The 15620-nt window shown below is 36.0% G+C and overlaps 1 long non-coding RNA gene across 2 annotated transcripts; it reads left to right on the forward strand.

Annotated features, from left to right (window-relative positions):
- The first annotated feature begins 11907 nt into the window (after positions 1 to 11907).
- On the forward strand, positions 11908 to 12753 carry LOC145062342 (uncharacterized). 2 transcript variants are annotated; one of them, XR_013687533.1, is made up of 2 exons: positions 11908 to 12019; positions 12504 to 12753. It is a non-coding gene; the product is annotated as an uncharacterized LOC145062342 (long non-coding RNA). The 2 variants fall into 2 exon arrangements; XR_013687534.1 differs by lacking the exon at positions 11908 to 12019 and adding an exon at positions 12026 to 12367.
- The last annotated feature ends 2867 nt before the right edge of the window (positions 12754 to 15620 follow it).

Below are 15620 nucleotides of genomic sequence, written 5' to 3' on the forward strand. Positions count from 1 at the left end.
AGGCCAATGTAGTAGCTGACGCCCTAAGTCGGAAAGAATATTCTGGTCGTAGGGTCAAATCATTGACTATGACTATCCATTCACACTTATCCACACAAATACAGGCGACTCAACTCGACACTTTGAAGCCTGAAAATGTGGCAGGTGAATCCCTGAGGGGAATGGATAAGAACTTGGAGGTTAAGAGTGGCGGAGCTTATTATTTCATGGACCGGGTCTGGACCCCGAAACTAGGTGGCTTCAGAGACTTGGTCATGAACGAGGCGCACAACACTCGTTATTCCGTGCACCTGGGTTCAGATAAGATGTATCTGGACCTTAAAAAGTTATACTGGTGGCCTAACATGAAAGCAGAGATTGCTACCTTCGTAACTAAATGCCTTATTTGCGCTAAGGTCAAGGTCGAATACCAAAAACCCTCCGGCCTTCTTCAACAGCCGGAGATACCGGAATGGAAGTGGGAGCGGATTACTATGCACTTCATAACCAAATTGCCCAAGACAACGGGTGGACTTGACACCATATGGGTCATCGTCGATAGATTGACCAAGTCTGCACACTTCCTGCCGATCAAAGAAACAGACAAGGTGGAGAAACTTACAAGAACTTACATCAGGGAGATTGTACGACTGCATGGTGTTCCTTTATCCATTATCTCGGACAGAGATAGTAGATTCACTTCTAGATTCTGGCAGTCACTACAAAGTTCCTTAGGAACTAGGCTAGACATGAGTACAGCCTATCATCCACAGACAGAAGGGCAAAGTGAGAGAACTATTCAAACCTTGGAAGATATGTTGCGAGCCTGTGTGATCGACTTTGGGAAGGCATGGGATACCCATTTACCCCTTGTCGAATTTTCCTACAACAAAAGTTATCACACGAACATAAAGGCTGCTCCATTCGAGGCCCTCTATGGCCGAAAGTGCAGATCCCCTCTGTGCTGGGCTGAGGTGGGTGATACCCAGTTAGCTAAAGGATGAGTTCCTGAAAGCACTCTCACAGGTCCGGAGATCATACGAGAAACGACGGAGAAGATCATTCAGACCCGCGAACGATTGAAAGCCTCCAGAGACCGATAGAAAAGCTACGCTGATAAACGTTACTTGTAATTACTCATTTGCTTAAATTCTAATTTCGGGACTAAATTCCTTCTAAGGAGGGGATGATGTGACAACCCGAAATTTCTAGTTTACATTCTTCATTTTTATCAAAGTTAGCTTCGTTTTGCTATTTTATAATGAAGTCTCGGGTCTAAAAAGAGTGCTTAATTTTTATAGTATAATTGAAATACGTGTCGGAGGATGGGTTAGTTTGGTTGTAGCATCGAAAAATTGGGCCAAACACACCAAACCAGGTGTGTGCGGCCGCACACTAGAGTGTGCGGCCAGCCAGCCGCACACAGGCCAACCACACACCCCTCCAGCCGCACACACCCTCCTATATATACTATCCTTGGTCATTTTGATCATTTCTTACACTTATACAAAGCTAGGACTCGAAAATCCTCTCAAGTATCATCCGGAAAGGTAACATCCTTCACCAAGAACACCAAGAACACCAAGAACACCATATGTTCTGGCAGCACACATCTTCTGGCCGCACACAAGGCCACACACACGTGCTAGCAGCACACCTGGCCGCACACATGGCTGTACACACATATATAGTGTGTATTTTGGCCAAACACTCTCTTGTATAGCCTTATAACCATTCGTACAATCATTTCTGGTTGTAACACTTCAAAATAAGTGTTTACCAGTCCCTAAAGTGGTCCCAATTCATTAATTAGTTGTTCATAACACTAATTATATTCATATATGTATCAATATATGCTAAATAGGATTCGCGTGTGTACTCAAGTCAACACTTGGCACTTAGCAACTGATCCAACATTTTCTTCAGAACCACTCACTACATGTGAGTTCATACCCCTAAATTAACCTTTGAAATGTTTTTAAATGCTCTTATGGGGGGGGATACAAGTTGAACAATTATAGTTATTATATCAATCACATGTGATTAATAACTACAAAGCAAATGGTTTTTCTTACTTTCCAAACTGTTTATCAAACTTTTTTTTACCTCAAACTGTCTTACAAACTCCTTTATTGGTCAAATACTTTTACATAAACTCTTTTGAACTTATATTCTGTGTATCTGTATAGATATAGTTATATAAGTAGGATTGAAAGGGCTTAGGACTGCTAGTCTACCCTGTCTCCTGTTCTTGTTTGATTGTGGTCTCAGGGTATCAAGATTAGTTGTCCGAAGGTCGTTTGAATCCTAGTTATATATTATGTATATGTATATAGATATAAAGGTTATTTCTTTCATTCAATTCCATGCCGTTGGGTAGCAAGGGTATACAGACATGTTCATACTTTACTAGTAAGCTACCATAGGGGTAGTTTATGAAGATACCATTACTAGAACAATGAAACATACAAAGAGTCAGTTCATCCATGAGTCAATACATATTATAATGAGAATCAAACATGAAACAGAGTGCGGAGAAACAAACAATATACACTATGACGAGAAACAAACATACAGGCTAGACAGAGAAAGAACGCACAATACAGCTAGCACACATATACATTAACACAGTTATGTGAGCCATTAAACAGGGCATGGCACTACCTGCCATGACTGTTTTTGTATCTGAATCTCCTTAATTGGGGAGCGTATGAGTTTGTGTATAGATCTATACTGGATTGACTATCCTACACCTTGTTGCTCGCTACAGTGGGACTTGCAAGTCTACAGGTGCCAAACGTCATTTTTACGGCATCTTACATTGTCGTTTTACTATTGAGTCGGTAGCAAGATAAAGGCCGATCACATGTTACCTAAAAAATTACAATTGCTTAAGGTACTTAGTACAACAGTAGTTACTTAATACAAAACTACAGTACTATAATATTTCCCCATTGTATTCACTTCGTGATCATGCACAAGATGCACGGTGATGTAAAAACTATATTTTTGGTTAATGATAGTCGGAGTTGGGAAAATACACACTCTTATGTGAGACACACACACGGATACTAGATGCCTTGGTAGAAGGCTACTTTTAGTAGAAAACATAGGGTTTTCTAGGAGAGTTCAAACAAATACAAACAATACAAAACTTAACAGAACTTATACATTACAAAATATCTTACAAATGATTTCATACAAAACTCAGACACTAATATACTTATGATCTCACCAGCTTTAAAACTGATACTCGCTTTCAAAATAACTTGTATTCTCAGGTCACCAGTAGACAGGTACAGGTGCCGGATTTTGAGAAGAAGGAGCTTGTTCAAGACTCCTCTTTTATTTTGATGTATATAATTTTTGGTGTCTATATAACTTGACAGAACACAGTTGCATGAAATTATACTATTAATGCAATTAATGATGTTGTTGCTTGTTTACTACTTTACATTGTCGTGATACTGTACATGACGTCCTCCACCCCAGAACGTTTCTGCCGTTCACCGGATTTGGGGGTGTGACAAGGTTTCGAAGCTTCTTTCTTGGAACCTTTTCTCATTTTCGATGGACCACTAGTTCCCTTTTGCAATAAAACTCCAGTTTCAATCGAAGGATTGATCGTTTGCAAATAAGCCACCAACACTGGTTACGAAGGGTCAACCTTTCTAAGCATAGCATCTGGAATGCGTGCAACTGTCAAAAATATTTCTAGATCAAAATCAACGTTCTTTGGATGTTGATACAACGAAAATTCAACCTTCTGTTCATCATTAGGAACAAAAATCCCTTTCTTTTCATAAGTATATTATAATATTAGGCTCCAATAACGAGCACAAGATATCCCATTTGAAGGGTTTTGAGCATTCTAACACTCCTATGGTGTACATGCAACCCTAGAAACCTTGGATCTATGTTTTCTCTAAAATACATGCAAATAATAATTTTCCAAGGTTTACTTCCTAACTAGCATGTTGTGGGGTACTTGAATCATAAAACACTAGTAGAATTACACACCTTTTAGTAGTAGTAGATTGCTTGGAGTTTGAGAGTCTAGCACCAATAGTGTGGATGCCTCAAATGGAAGTCACAAATCACCACAAACTTTGGAAACTTGAGAGAGTAGTAGAACACTTCAAGAAATCGGCCACCCTTAGTTCTCACTCACACTAGTGCCATTTCAAATGCCAATGAACCCTTTATATAGTGTGGTGGATTAGGGTTTGTTACATTCATGTAAACGCTAATACCCATGATGTTTCATTTCCATAAGATCCATGGGTTAAAGCTCCATGGACTATCCATGGACTTTCCATGCAAGCCTAGCCTATTCTAAATAAGCATTAGCTCACACTATATAAATACAAGAGCCCATATTTAATTAGTCACCCTTTTGATCACCAAATTAATTCTAAATTAATTTTAGATCAATACTAATTAAATAATATGATTTCATATTAATATATTAGAACTTATAATATATTAATAAATCATAACTTATACTATTCTCAAAAGATTATCCATATAACTTGTTCGGGTGAAGTGCAACCCAAATGGACCATGCCGGGTTGGGTCAAGTACATCTCCAATATAGTTATGGACTTAGACACCTTATCCAAAACCTTATCCAACATTCTCCCACTTGGATAAGTCTAATATCTATAGTTGCAAGCATGACTTCAGGAACCGACCGACAATCATAACTCTTAAAATTCTATTGAACTATGAAGCGCCATTTTAGATAAGGGATCATATAATCCTCTGTTCTAGATATCAGCCGGAGAAATACATGGAACAATGTCGTACTTATTATCCAGCAGTTTGTTTCCCGATTTCCGATTTGTCTGACATAGAGCTTAATCGAACACATCAATTTAGTTCCGACTGGGCCCGGTACATAGGTCAAAACAAAATCATTGAGGGGCCCATATATCACTTCTAGTCCTAGAAGGAATAGATAAACTTCGACTCATATGCTTGTACTACTATTTGTTGAATTATACACAAAGGTACGTTTTATGACATCAAGTTACTGATGTGTTTTCGTACAATCAATGCATAACCAAATCATAGGCAAAGACTCATATCTCTAGGTTTGAAGACTTATATGATATTACTATGTCACGATCACTCGAGATAAATTCCATGAAGTGATACAAGTGAGCGTGGGTTTAATCCAATACTTAGAACTTATGAGCACTCATGAATGTTGTAGCAACTCTTGTTATGTCCAACACCTTATACATCTACAAGCCAACTTCATGACAATCTTGATTCATACCTACTTCCAACATATGACCGACTGTGGAGAATTTAAATAAAGAAATTATTCTGGAAGTCAAAACATGCAAAATTGAAACAATAGTAAATAATTGACATACGATAGCAACACTTTACTTATAAATAAACAACAACTTTTATTCAATCATCAAATGTCAATTACATTTTACAAGTTTCAGAGCAATAAAATCTATAAAACTAATATCTTCCTTCAGCCTGATGTGCCTTCGTGAGTGGATCTGCTGGGTTCTCTTCTGACGATATTCTCTTTGCTACGAGGAGTCCTTCTTCTATCTTATGTTTTATGAAGTGACATTTTCTGTCAATGTGTCTGGATCTGCCATGATCTCTTGATTCCTTGGCTAAGGCAAACGCACTATTGCTGTCATAGAAAATCTCCATTGGATGCTTTATAGCTGGTACAACTCCAAGGTCTCCGATGAAGTTCCTCAGCCATATCGCCTCCTTTTCCGCTTCACTCGTTGCTATATACTCTGATTCACATGTCGAATCAGCTATCGTCTCCTACTTGGAACTTTTCCAAGTAACTGCTCCTCCAGTCATGGTAAAGACCCAGCTCGACTGAGAGCAGAAATTATCCCTATTAGTCTGAAAGCTAGCGTTACTATACCCTACAACTCTCAATTTATCACTCCCGCCAACAGAAAGGATCCAATCCTTAGTCCTTCGCAGGTACTTGAGAATGTTCTTTACCGCAGTCTAGTGAGCTTTGCCAAGATATCTCTGATATCTGCTGACCATGCTTAAAGCAAATGCCACACCAGGGCGAGTACAAGTCATAGCATACATGATCGAGCCAACAGTGGAAGCATATGGTAATCGATTCATCTCAGCTATCTCATCTTCTGTACTCGGACTTTGAGCCTTGCTCAGTTTGGCATTATGCTGGATAGACAAGTCATCTTTCTTATAATTCTGCATATTGAACCTTTTCAAGACTTTGTCCACATAGGCTGCTTTGACTAAGTCCAATTAGTCTTTTACTCCTTTCTCTCAATATCCTTATCCCTAAGATATAGGCAGCTTCTCCAAGGTCCTTCATAGCGAAACACTTCCCAAGCCAGGGCTTAACCTCCTGCAAGGTTGGGATGTCATTTCCCATGAGTAGTATGTCATCCACATATAATACCAAAAAGCTAACTATACTCCCACTAGCTCTGACATACACACATGACTTATCTTCACTTCTCGAAAAGCCAAACTCTTTGAATTACTCATCAAAACAAAGGTTCCAGCTGCAAGATGCTTGTTTCAATCCATTAATGGATTTCTCAAGCTTGCACACTCTATCAGGGTACTCTTCACTGAAAAAACCATCTGGCTGACTCATGTAAACTTCCTCAGCCAACTTTCCATTAAGGAAAGCAATTTTGACATCCATTTGCCATATTTCATAATCATGAAATGCAGCAATGGCTAGCATAACCCTAATAGACTTAATCTTTGCCACTGGTTAGAAGGTTTCATCATAATCAACTCCCTGAGTTTGAGTGAAGCCCTTCGCAACTAGTTGTGCCTTATAAGTGTGCACTTTTCCATCCATGTTGGTCTTCTTCTTAAAGATCCATTTACACCCGACCATCTTACGACCCATTATGTTGTCAACCAAGTTCCAAACTTGATTGTCATACATGGACTGAATCTCGCTGTCTATAGCCTCTTTCCATTTAGCAGACTCAGGGCCTGCCATGGCTTCCCTATAGCTGTTAGGTTCATCCAAATTTTCCAGTGTGCTATCAGTGATAAATGTATCACCTTCTGAAGTAATATGGAAACCATAGTAATGCTCAGGGGGATTCCTAACTCTAGTAGAACGCCTCAGAGGTACAGACTTGTTAGTTGGTTCAACAGGAGTGTCCTCCTCAGGTTGATTTCTAGGGTTTGAGGTTCCTTCACTACTTGACTCTTGAATTTCTTCAAGGTCAATTTGCGCCCACTGTTTCCTTTGCTTATGAACTCTCTCTTGCGAAAGACCCCTCTTCTTTTCACAAAGACCACATTATCATTGGGTCTATAGAAGCGGTAACCAAAGGATTTTTGTGGGTAGTCGATGAAAATACACTGCTCACTTCGATGTTCGAGCTTGTCGTGAGTCTTGCGCCTCACGAAAGCCTTGCAACCCCAAATTTTGATGTGGTCCAAATTGGGAACTTTTCTAGTCCACATCTCGTGAGGTGTTTTGGCAACCTTTTTGATAGGGATTAGATTAAGGATATGGGCGACAATCTCTAAGGCATACCCCTAAAATGATATTGGTAGCAAAGCTCGACTCATCATGGAACGAACCATGTCCAACAAGGTTCGATTACGCCTCTCAGCCACACCATTAAGTTGTGGTATTCTGGGAGGTGTCAATTGTGATACAATCCCACATTCCTTAAGATAGTCAAGGAACTATGTATTAAGATAGACTCCTCCTCGATCGGATCAGAGCATCTTAATGTTCCTGCCCAACTGATTGTCTACTTCATGTTTAAATTCTTTGAACTTTTCAAAGGTTTCTGATTGATGCTTGATTAAGTAGACATAACCATATCTACTATAATCATCAGTAAAAGTCACAAAGAACCGGTTAGCATCCCTTGTGGCAGTTCATAAGGGTCCACACACCTCAGTATGTATGAGATCCAACAAACCCTCACCCCTTGTACAAGTACTAGTGAAGGGTGACTTTGTTATTTTCCCAAGCAAACAAGATTCACAACTATCATCCGACTTTAGGTCAAATGACTCGAAGACTCCATCCTTTTGGAGTTGGCCTATGCGTTTCTTGCTTACATGTCCAAGATGATAATGCTATAATGATGCTTTATCCAAGCTATTGGAAGAATCAATACACAACACATTATTTCCTAAGTTATCTACAACCGACACAATTTCATACACACCATCACAAGGTAATGCTTTAAAATAAAAAAAACATTATTATAAAAAACATTAATACCACCACATTCATGATAAAACAAAAAGGTAAACCCTTGTTTTTACAAACCATGAAAGCAAATAATATTCCTCGCCATTTCAGACGAGTAACAACACTTATTCAAATCTAACACTAACCTACTACTTAGCGACAAAGAATAAACTCCAATGTTAGTGACAGGTGAAGCTTTCCTATTTCCCATGATCAAGTTTATCTTCCCATGCTCCACATTCTCACTTCTTCTTAGGGCTTGTTTGTTTGCATTTTAATACCTCTTAATAAGGGGTAGGTCTGAATCTTTAAGATTCAGACCGTTTGTTTACCTCTTAAGTTTTGGTATGAATCTGAATTTATGCACTTACCGAATCAGATTTGAAACTCCATCTGAAAAAATAAAAGACGCTCTATGCACCTTAACCCCAAAACACGTTCTCTCTTTCTCGTCCCCTTCTCCTCTTTCTCACCCACTTCTTCTCCCTCACCGATCTCCAATAATTGTCCGCTTCCTCCGATCTACAACACCGCCTCTGAAAGTAACGTCGTCTCCGACATCATCACCGTCTCCGACATCGTTGCTGGCAGCCTAGCCCTTCGGTTCCCTCATCGATGTTGGTTCTCTTCCATCCCTTTCTCCTCCTCCTCTGATTCCGTCTGCATCCATTCGGTCGGCAACGTCGCTGCCGCCGCCGACTTTGCATCCACCTCCGGTTGCTTCACCTGTGCTGCCTTTACCTCCAGTATCTTCTGCAGGTAACATATTTTTTTCTCTTGTTATGTAATTCAAGTTTAATGCTTAAAAATCTAGTGTGTTTCCCTTGTAATTCGAATATCAGAGAATCATTACTTTAAGGTTAGTTTTGGTTCAGTTTTGATTTATGATAATGGTTGATTTCTAATTATATGGGGTGATTTCTGATTTTGTGTTTATTTGGTGAAATATATTGCTGAGAATTTGTTACTAGTTGCTGATTTGTTCTTTTTTATTGATAATGTGTTCCTAGTTGTTAATATAAGCTGTTGATTTTCTTCATTTGCTAAAATCTGTTGCGGATCTTGTTGTTATGTGCTGAAATGTTGTTGACATATGTTGATCTTTGAAATTTGATAATGTTGTTAATGAAATCATATGCTTTGCTTTTTTTTCCTGAAATATGATAATGTTTTGCTGATGAAATCATATGCTTTTTTGTTTTGCTTGATGAAATATGAATATTAGCATGTTATGGATTCACTAAATGAAAGTACAATGTTATATATTGAACACGTGGTGTCTATTAGTGGCGGATATTTCATACCCACAAGCTTAAGGAGTTCATTAACATTAGATTTGTTATGGATGGAGAAGGTTCTAAAAGATTTCACAAAACAATGAAAGCATGAGCTTTGGATATAATGAAGAAATGATTAGTGTTATTTTTGATTTGGATTTATGATTTAATTTGGATTTTATATGGTGTTTGTAACTTTTTTATAATTATTCAAGAAGTTGATTCGATTATTTTATAAAAAAATGTTAAATTTAGCAAAAATAACATAGAAGGGTAAAATGGTCATTTTATAATTTAGCACTGCTATTAAGAGGTTCCAACTAAACAGCATTTGAAAATTCATATCTTAAAAATTCAGACCCTCTTTGAAATTCAGGACTCTTAAAAATTCAACTCCTATAAATTCTGATCCTGCCAAACAACCCCTTAGTCCCTGCAAGTCAGAACATATGTGAATACCACAACCTGTATCAAGGACCCAAGAATTAGAATATGGTGAGTTATTAGACAATATATTGTAAATACCTGCATGGTTGGGTTTCACTTTCCCATCCTTAACATCGTGCAGGTACTTTGGGCAGTTTCACTTCTAGTGCCCCTTATATTGACAATAGTAACATTCAGCTTCCTTTGGGTTAGAAGAAGGAGCGACTGAAGAACTTTTGGTTCCACTCGAAGAGGAGCCATCAAGAGGATTTCCCTTGGTACCCTTCGAAGAGGTTTTCCTCTTCTTCCCTCTATTTTTCCCGATTTCAAGATAGGAGCGGAGTTAAGAGTAGGAGTAGTAACAAGCTTTTTACCTTTAAGACCACTTTCAGTGGTCTTCAAAAGACCTTGAAGTTTGCTGAGTGTGACCTCTTCCTTGTTCATGTGATATGTCATTCGGAATTGATCATAACAAGAAGGTAAGGAGTGCAATATGATGTCTATTGCCAACTCCTCCAGGAAGTTCACATTTAATTTCAGCAAACTGTCCATGAATCTTTGCATTTTCAACATGTGTCCCATGATGGGTTCACCATCCTTCATATGGGTTATTATCATGGAGGAGATGATTTCATACCGCTCTTGACGAGCACTTTGATGGTATCTGTCCATCAAGTCTTGGTGCATCTCAAAAGGGTAATAGTCCTCATAGGACTTTTGGAGCTCGGATGTCATCATAGCCAACATGATACATGCCACCTTAGTAACATCTCTCTCATGTGTCTGGAATTCAGCGATCTCCTCTAGAGTAGCAGACAACTCATCAAGTTCCTTAAGCTCCTTGTCGAAGACATATTCCTTGTCCTCATAGCGCGTGACCATCCTGATGTTCCTAATCCAATAATTGAAGTTGGAACCATCGAAGATGACTCTCCCACAAAGGTTCATGAGAGAGAAGGAGCCAGTAGGGTTTGAGCCAGAAGAATTGTTGGAAGACATCTGAAAAAGAATAATGACAAGTTTAGATTAGATATTGAATCCTTAATAAAACACCCAAATGTAATATTAAGGCTAGGACCCAACACAATAATTTATAACTTGGAAGACGGATGCCGAAATCCAGGCTATAAAATATTTGAAGGTAGATGAATGACGATTCACCAATTTCCACCATGAAAAACAAAATAAATTATTAGGGTTTAATTGGTTTTGAAACTCCTAGATTCTTTTGAGATTCATTGAACTTTTCAATGACATGTTTCAATCTCGATTGTGCCCTTCAGGTTTTGTGACTGAGATGCCGAGGATCACAAAACAAGGTGTGAATAACCATGCAAATTAACTTGGTACCCTTAACATTATCACCTAAATGGTGTGCCGGTTAACCACACGCACTCCACCGGTCTATGATAAACATTAAGTTACCCTTTGCCTTCCTTACTAATACAAGTTAGTGTGCCGGTTAACCACACACGCTCCACCAACGACTTGGTAAGGTACAAACTGTTAATTTCATGGGTTAGCATCAATTTCACATTTTCCTAAAGTAACTAAGATTGAGAATTTATAAAAACATTTAGTTACTTTCTAATAATCATTACTTTTAATGAGAATTAAAGTCATTGTCCTGCCCGTTCAGCTAATGACCCTCCACCAGTCAAGGAAGTGGTGGGTGAGAGTGGACACCTATTAAGCTGTCATTTAATAGACAACAACCTTATACCCCCTTATAGATCGGCTTCGTGAATGAGTCCTACTAACAGTAAGACAACTTGATCTTTTATATATATATATATATATATATATATATATATATATATATATATATATATATATATATTATAAAGAGTGGATATTTGTACAAACCTTTTATGCACAAAGTCTTAAATTTAAGACTAAGAGGTACTATCCTTATATGCACAACCATATTATACACTTCCATATGTCTAACTCCTTATTTCACACAGATTGCCAAGTATATAGAACCCTGTGATCCATTGGCTAAAAGTAACTTAGTAAACATAAAATTGATCTAACGGATGCAATTTTGTATATAATCCAAACAAACACAATCACAAGGATTGCCAACGTGTCTTCTTGCACCTCTCAACCCATAAAGGTAAAATATCTTTCCCTCTCTTCACATACACTACTAGAAAACCCATATCTCATCTCCATATAATTCATTCTCGATCATTTCTCTAGCTATTCCTTTTTCATCCCGTATGTTCTTTTTTGCTACAATGATCTGCGACAACGACCCGTAACTGGCAAACGTTTCTAAGCAATATTCACGTTTTCGCATTCTCCCCCTAAGCTTCTTAATTTATGTTGTCCGATTTAAGTGTTTTAATATTCATATGGTTTTCGAATATATTTCTATATATATGGTTTGTTCATTGGATGCCAGTACTGTTTTCTAAATATATGTTTGTTTGTAAATAATTTTTCTAGATCTTTTATCAAGGTAACTCTTCTGTTTTTTTTCGTCTTTCTGAATCCCAGAAAACAAATTATTGATACTCATAATTGTTTAATGAACTTTTTATTTTCAGTTGTTTTGTGATGAGTGTTAGCATTATTCATGTAAAAAATTCTTGCAGGGTTGTTGGCAAAAATAATGGAGCGAGAAGATAGGTGTTCAAATTTTAATGTTGGTTTCTTGAAAGTGCTTGGCCGGTTTTGAAAAATAGATTTTTTAACATTTGTTCCGTTTCTGATGTATGTTTATTTAATATCTTATATGTTTTTTTTTATTTAATATCTTATATGTATGTTTTTTTTCCATTGTTATTCAATATTGAATAAATTGATCATTCCATCTATATGATAAAGAGGTTATGAGGTTATCAATTTGTATGGGTTTGTTTGATTTAAGTTTATGCATTTAGATGAATTTCATGAGATTTTAAATTACACTATGTGAGATTTGCACGCAGCGGAGTAAAAATGAAATGATTTAGTTGAAATAATTCGTAGTTTAATTTAGTATTTTTGTGGAATAAATTCTTAGTTTACTTTTTTTTCTTGATTCGTTGAAATAAAATTTATGATGTAAACCATTTGATATAGAGATATTTACAAAAATAGTCATTTACACTAATGACATTACAAAAATAGTAAAAAAAAATCGAAATTATAAAAATAGCCAACGATTTCGCAGATGGAGATGCCCCATCTGCGAAATGAGCTTCTCATCTGCGAAAGTACAAGCACCTAAAGCACAACTGTGCTTTAGGTTTTTGTACTTTCGCAGGTGGTTTTAATTTTTTTTTTTTTAATATTTTTGCTGTATATATAGGGGTAATTTCGCAGATTGAATAGGTCCATCTGCGATTTACTTTCACTCTATCTGCGAAATCGTGGTATTTTTTGTATTATTATTATTATTTTTTTTTAAGTTTGACTATGAAATGAATTGGTTTGACTACGAAATCATGTTGCCATATAAAAAGTTTTGTAGAAAAAATATCATTTAACTGTGCTTTAGGTGCTTGTACTTTCGCAGGTGGTTTTAATTTTTTTTTTTTTAATATTTTTGCTGTATATATAGGGGTAATTTCGCAGATTGAATAGGTCCATCTGCGATTTACTTTCACTCTATCTGCGAAATCGTGGTATTTTTTGTATTATTATTATTATTTTTTTTTAAGTTTGACTATGAAATGAATTGGTTTGACTACGAAATCATGTTGCCATATAAAAAGTTTTGTAGAAAAAATATCATTTTGGTTGTTATTTGTTTAGGAACTCTCTCTACAATTTGCTCAAAAATGATTGAATATTTGGTTTGTCTTGTAACCGGTGGGAGATGGCAAGTTAATGAAACTAATCTGGAATACATATGTCCACATGGAGGTATTTCTGAACTTGCTTTGAATAAACCCTTTATTCAATCATTTTTTGAGCAAATTGTAGAGAGAGTTCCTAAACAAATAACAACCAAAATGATATTTTTTCTACAAAACTTTTTATATGGCAACATGATTTCGTAGTCAAACCAATTCATTTCATAGTCAAACTTAAAAAAAAAATAATAATAATAATACAAAAAATACCACGATTTCGCAGATAGAGTGAAAGTAAATCGCAGATGGACCTATTCAATCTGCGAAATTACCCCTATATATACAGCAAAAATATTAAAAAAAAAAAATTAAAACCACCTGCGAAAGTACAAGCACCTGTGCTTTAGGTGTTTGTACTTTCGCAGATGAGAAGCTCATTTCGCAGATGGGGCATCTCCATCTGCGAAATCGTTGGCTAATTTTATAATTTCAATTTTTTTTGGCTATTTTTGTAATGCCATTAGTGTAAATGGCTATTTTTGTCATTTTCTCTTTGATATATTCAAGTAAAGTATACTATTCAAGTTTTCAAATTGTGTTGTGATTTTTGTGCTGCTAATTTACACTAAAAATCGTCTTAGCTTAATGCTTTAAGATGTCAAAATCTATTTTGAAATCATTTTATATGTTAAAATAAAGTAATTTTGCTAAACTGTTTTGTGTTGTAAGTTTGATGTACTATTTACTGTATACATCCCTTTTATTTTTCACATTTTATATAATTTTTATAAATAAATAATATGTTCAATAAAGAGATTAAAATTTATGCTAAACGAATGTCTTAACATATACATTAAAAATTTATATAATTAAAAATTTATTTTGTAATCTATTTGCTTGATGATATTAAAATATAATGAAGTAAATAAAACCAAAAACTTTATGTAGGACCTAACTTATTAGCGTCATACAGAAAACCAAAAATATTAGTGTTTTTCTTAGAATGCAAGTAACTTTGTTTTAATAATGAGCTTTAGAGGGTGTTTGAGATTACTTTTTAAGCTCAAAAGTTTTTTTTGTAAAAATTCTTTTGAAGAAGCAAAAACCAAAAATTGTTTTTAAAAAGTGTTTAGGTAATATTTTTTGACTTTTGAGTGTGATTTAGCTTTAAAAGTTCAAAAGCTACAAAAAGTCACACTTTCATGATTTTTGAAAACCCATTCTTTTCTTCATGACTTTTCCATCTTCCAAAATCTTTTTAAATTTTTAAAAAAGTTAAAAGACAAAAAATCATTTAAAAAGTATTTCTCTTATTATGTTATTTAAATATTCCAAATTCATTTCAAAAATATATTGTTTCATTTCACATTCAATCGTTAGAAATAGCTATGTATCTATGTTTATTTTTGGATAATGATATGTTAGAAAAGTAAAGTACTTATAATCGCTACCGTAAACTAATCGCAAAATTAGTGGAAGGATCGCAAATGGGATGAGTTTTTTAATCGGCACCGTAAACTAATCGCAAAATCAATCATTTTTCGCTGCTGAATCCCAAGTAGGGATGAACTTTTTTATTGAAAGACTACACCGAAACAGGTTAGTGGTATCCGGTCCCATACTCGGTTTTAATTTATGACTTCTTTAGTTTACGATTTCTCGGACCGGTTTCGTTTCCAAATACCTTTTTAGTTATCATATTCCTTAGTTAAATCGAATCGGAACCATAACGAAACTAGAACCGGTTAGTGGTATTTGATCTGATTTTCGGTCCGTGGCTAAATGAATAATTTTTCATTGCTGCATTATGAAGTTAAAAACCAAAGCAATAGATGAGAGGGATGCATATCAATTCCACCTCTGCATCTACGTATCTAGCTACAAATTATTTTCCGAAAGAAACTATCTAGCAACAAAAATTCTACCAAAAGA

The sequence above is a fragment of the Lactuca serriola genome, chromosome 7 (assembly GCF_051521515.1).
Source record: "Lactuca serriola cultivar US96UC23 chromosome 7, Lser_US96UC23_V15, whole genome shotgun sequence".
NCBI classification, from domain to species: domain Eukaryota; kingdom Viridiplantae; phylum Streptophyta; class Magnoliopsida; order Asterales; family Asteraceae; genus Lactuca; species Lactuca serriola.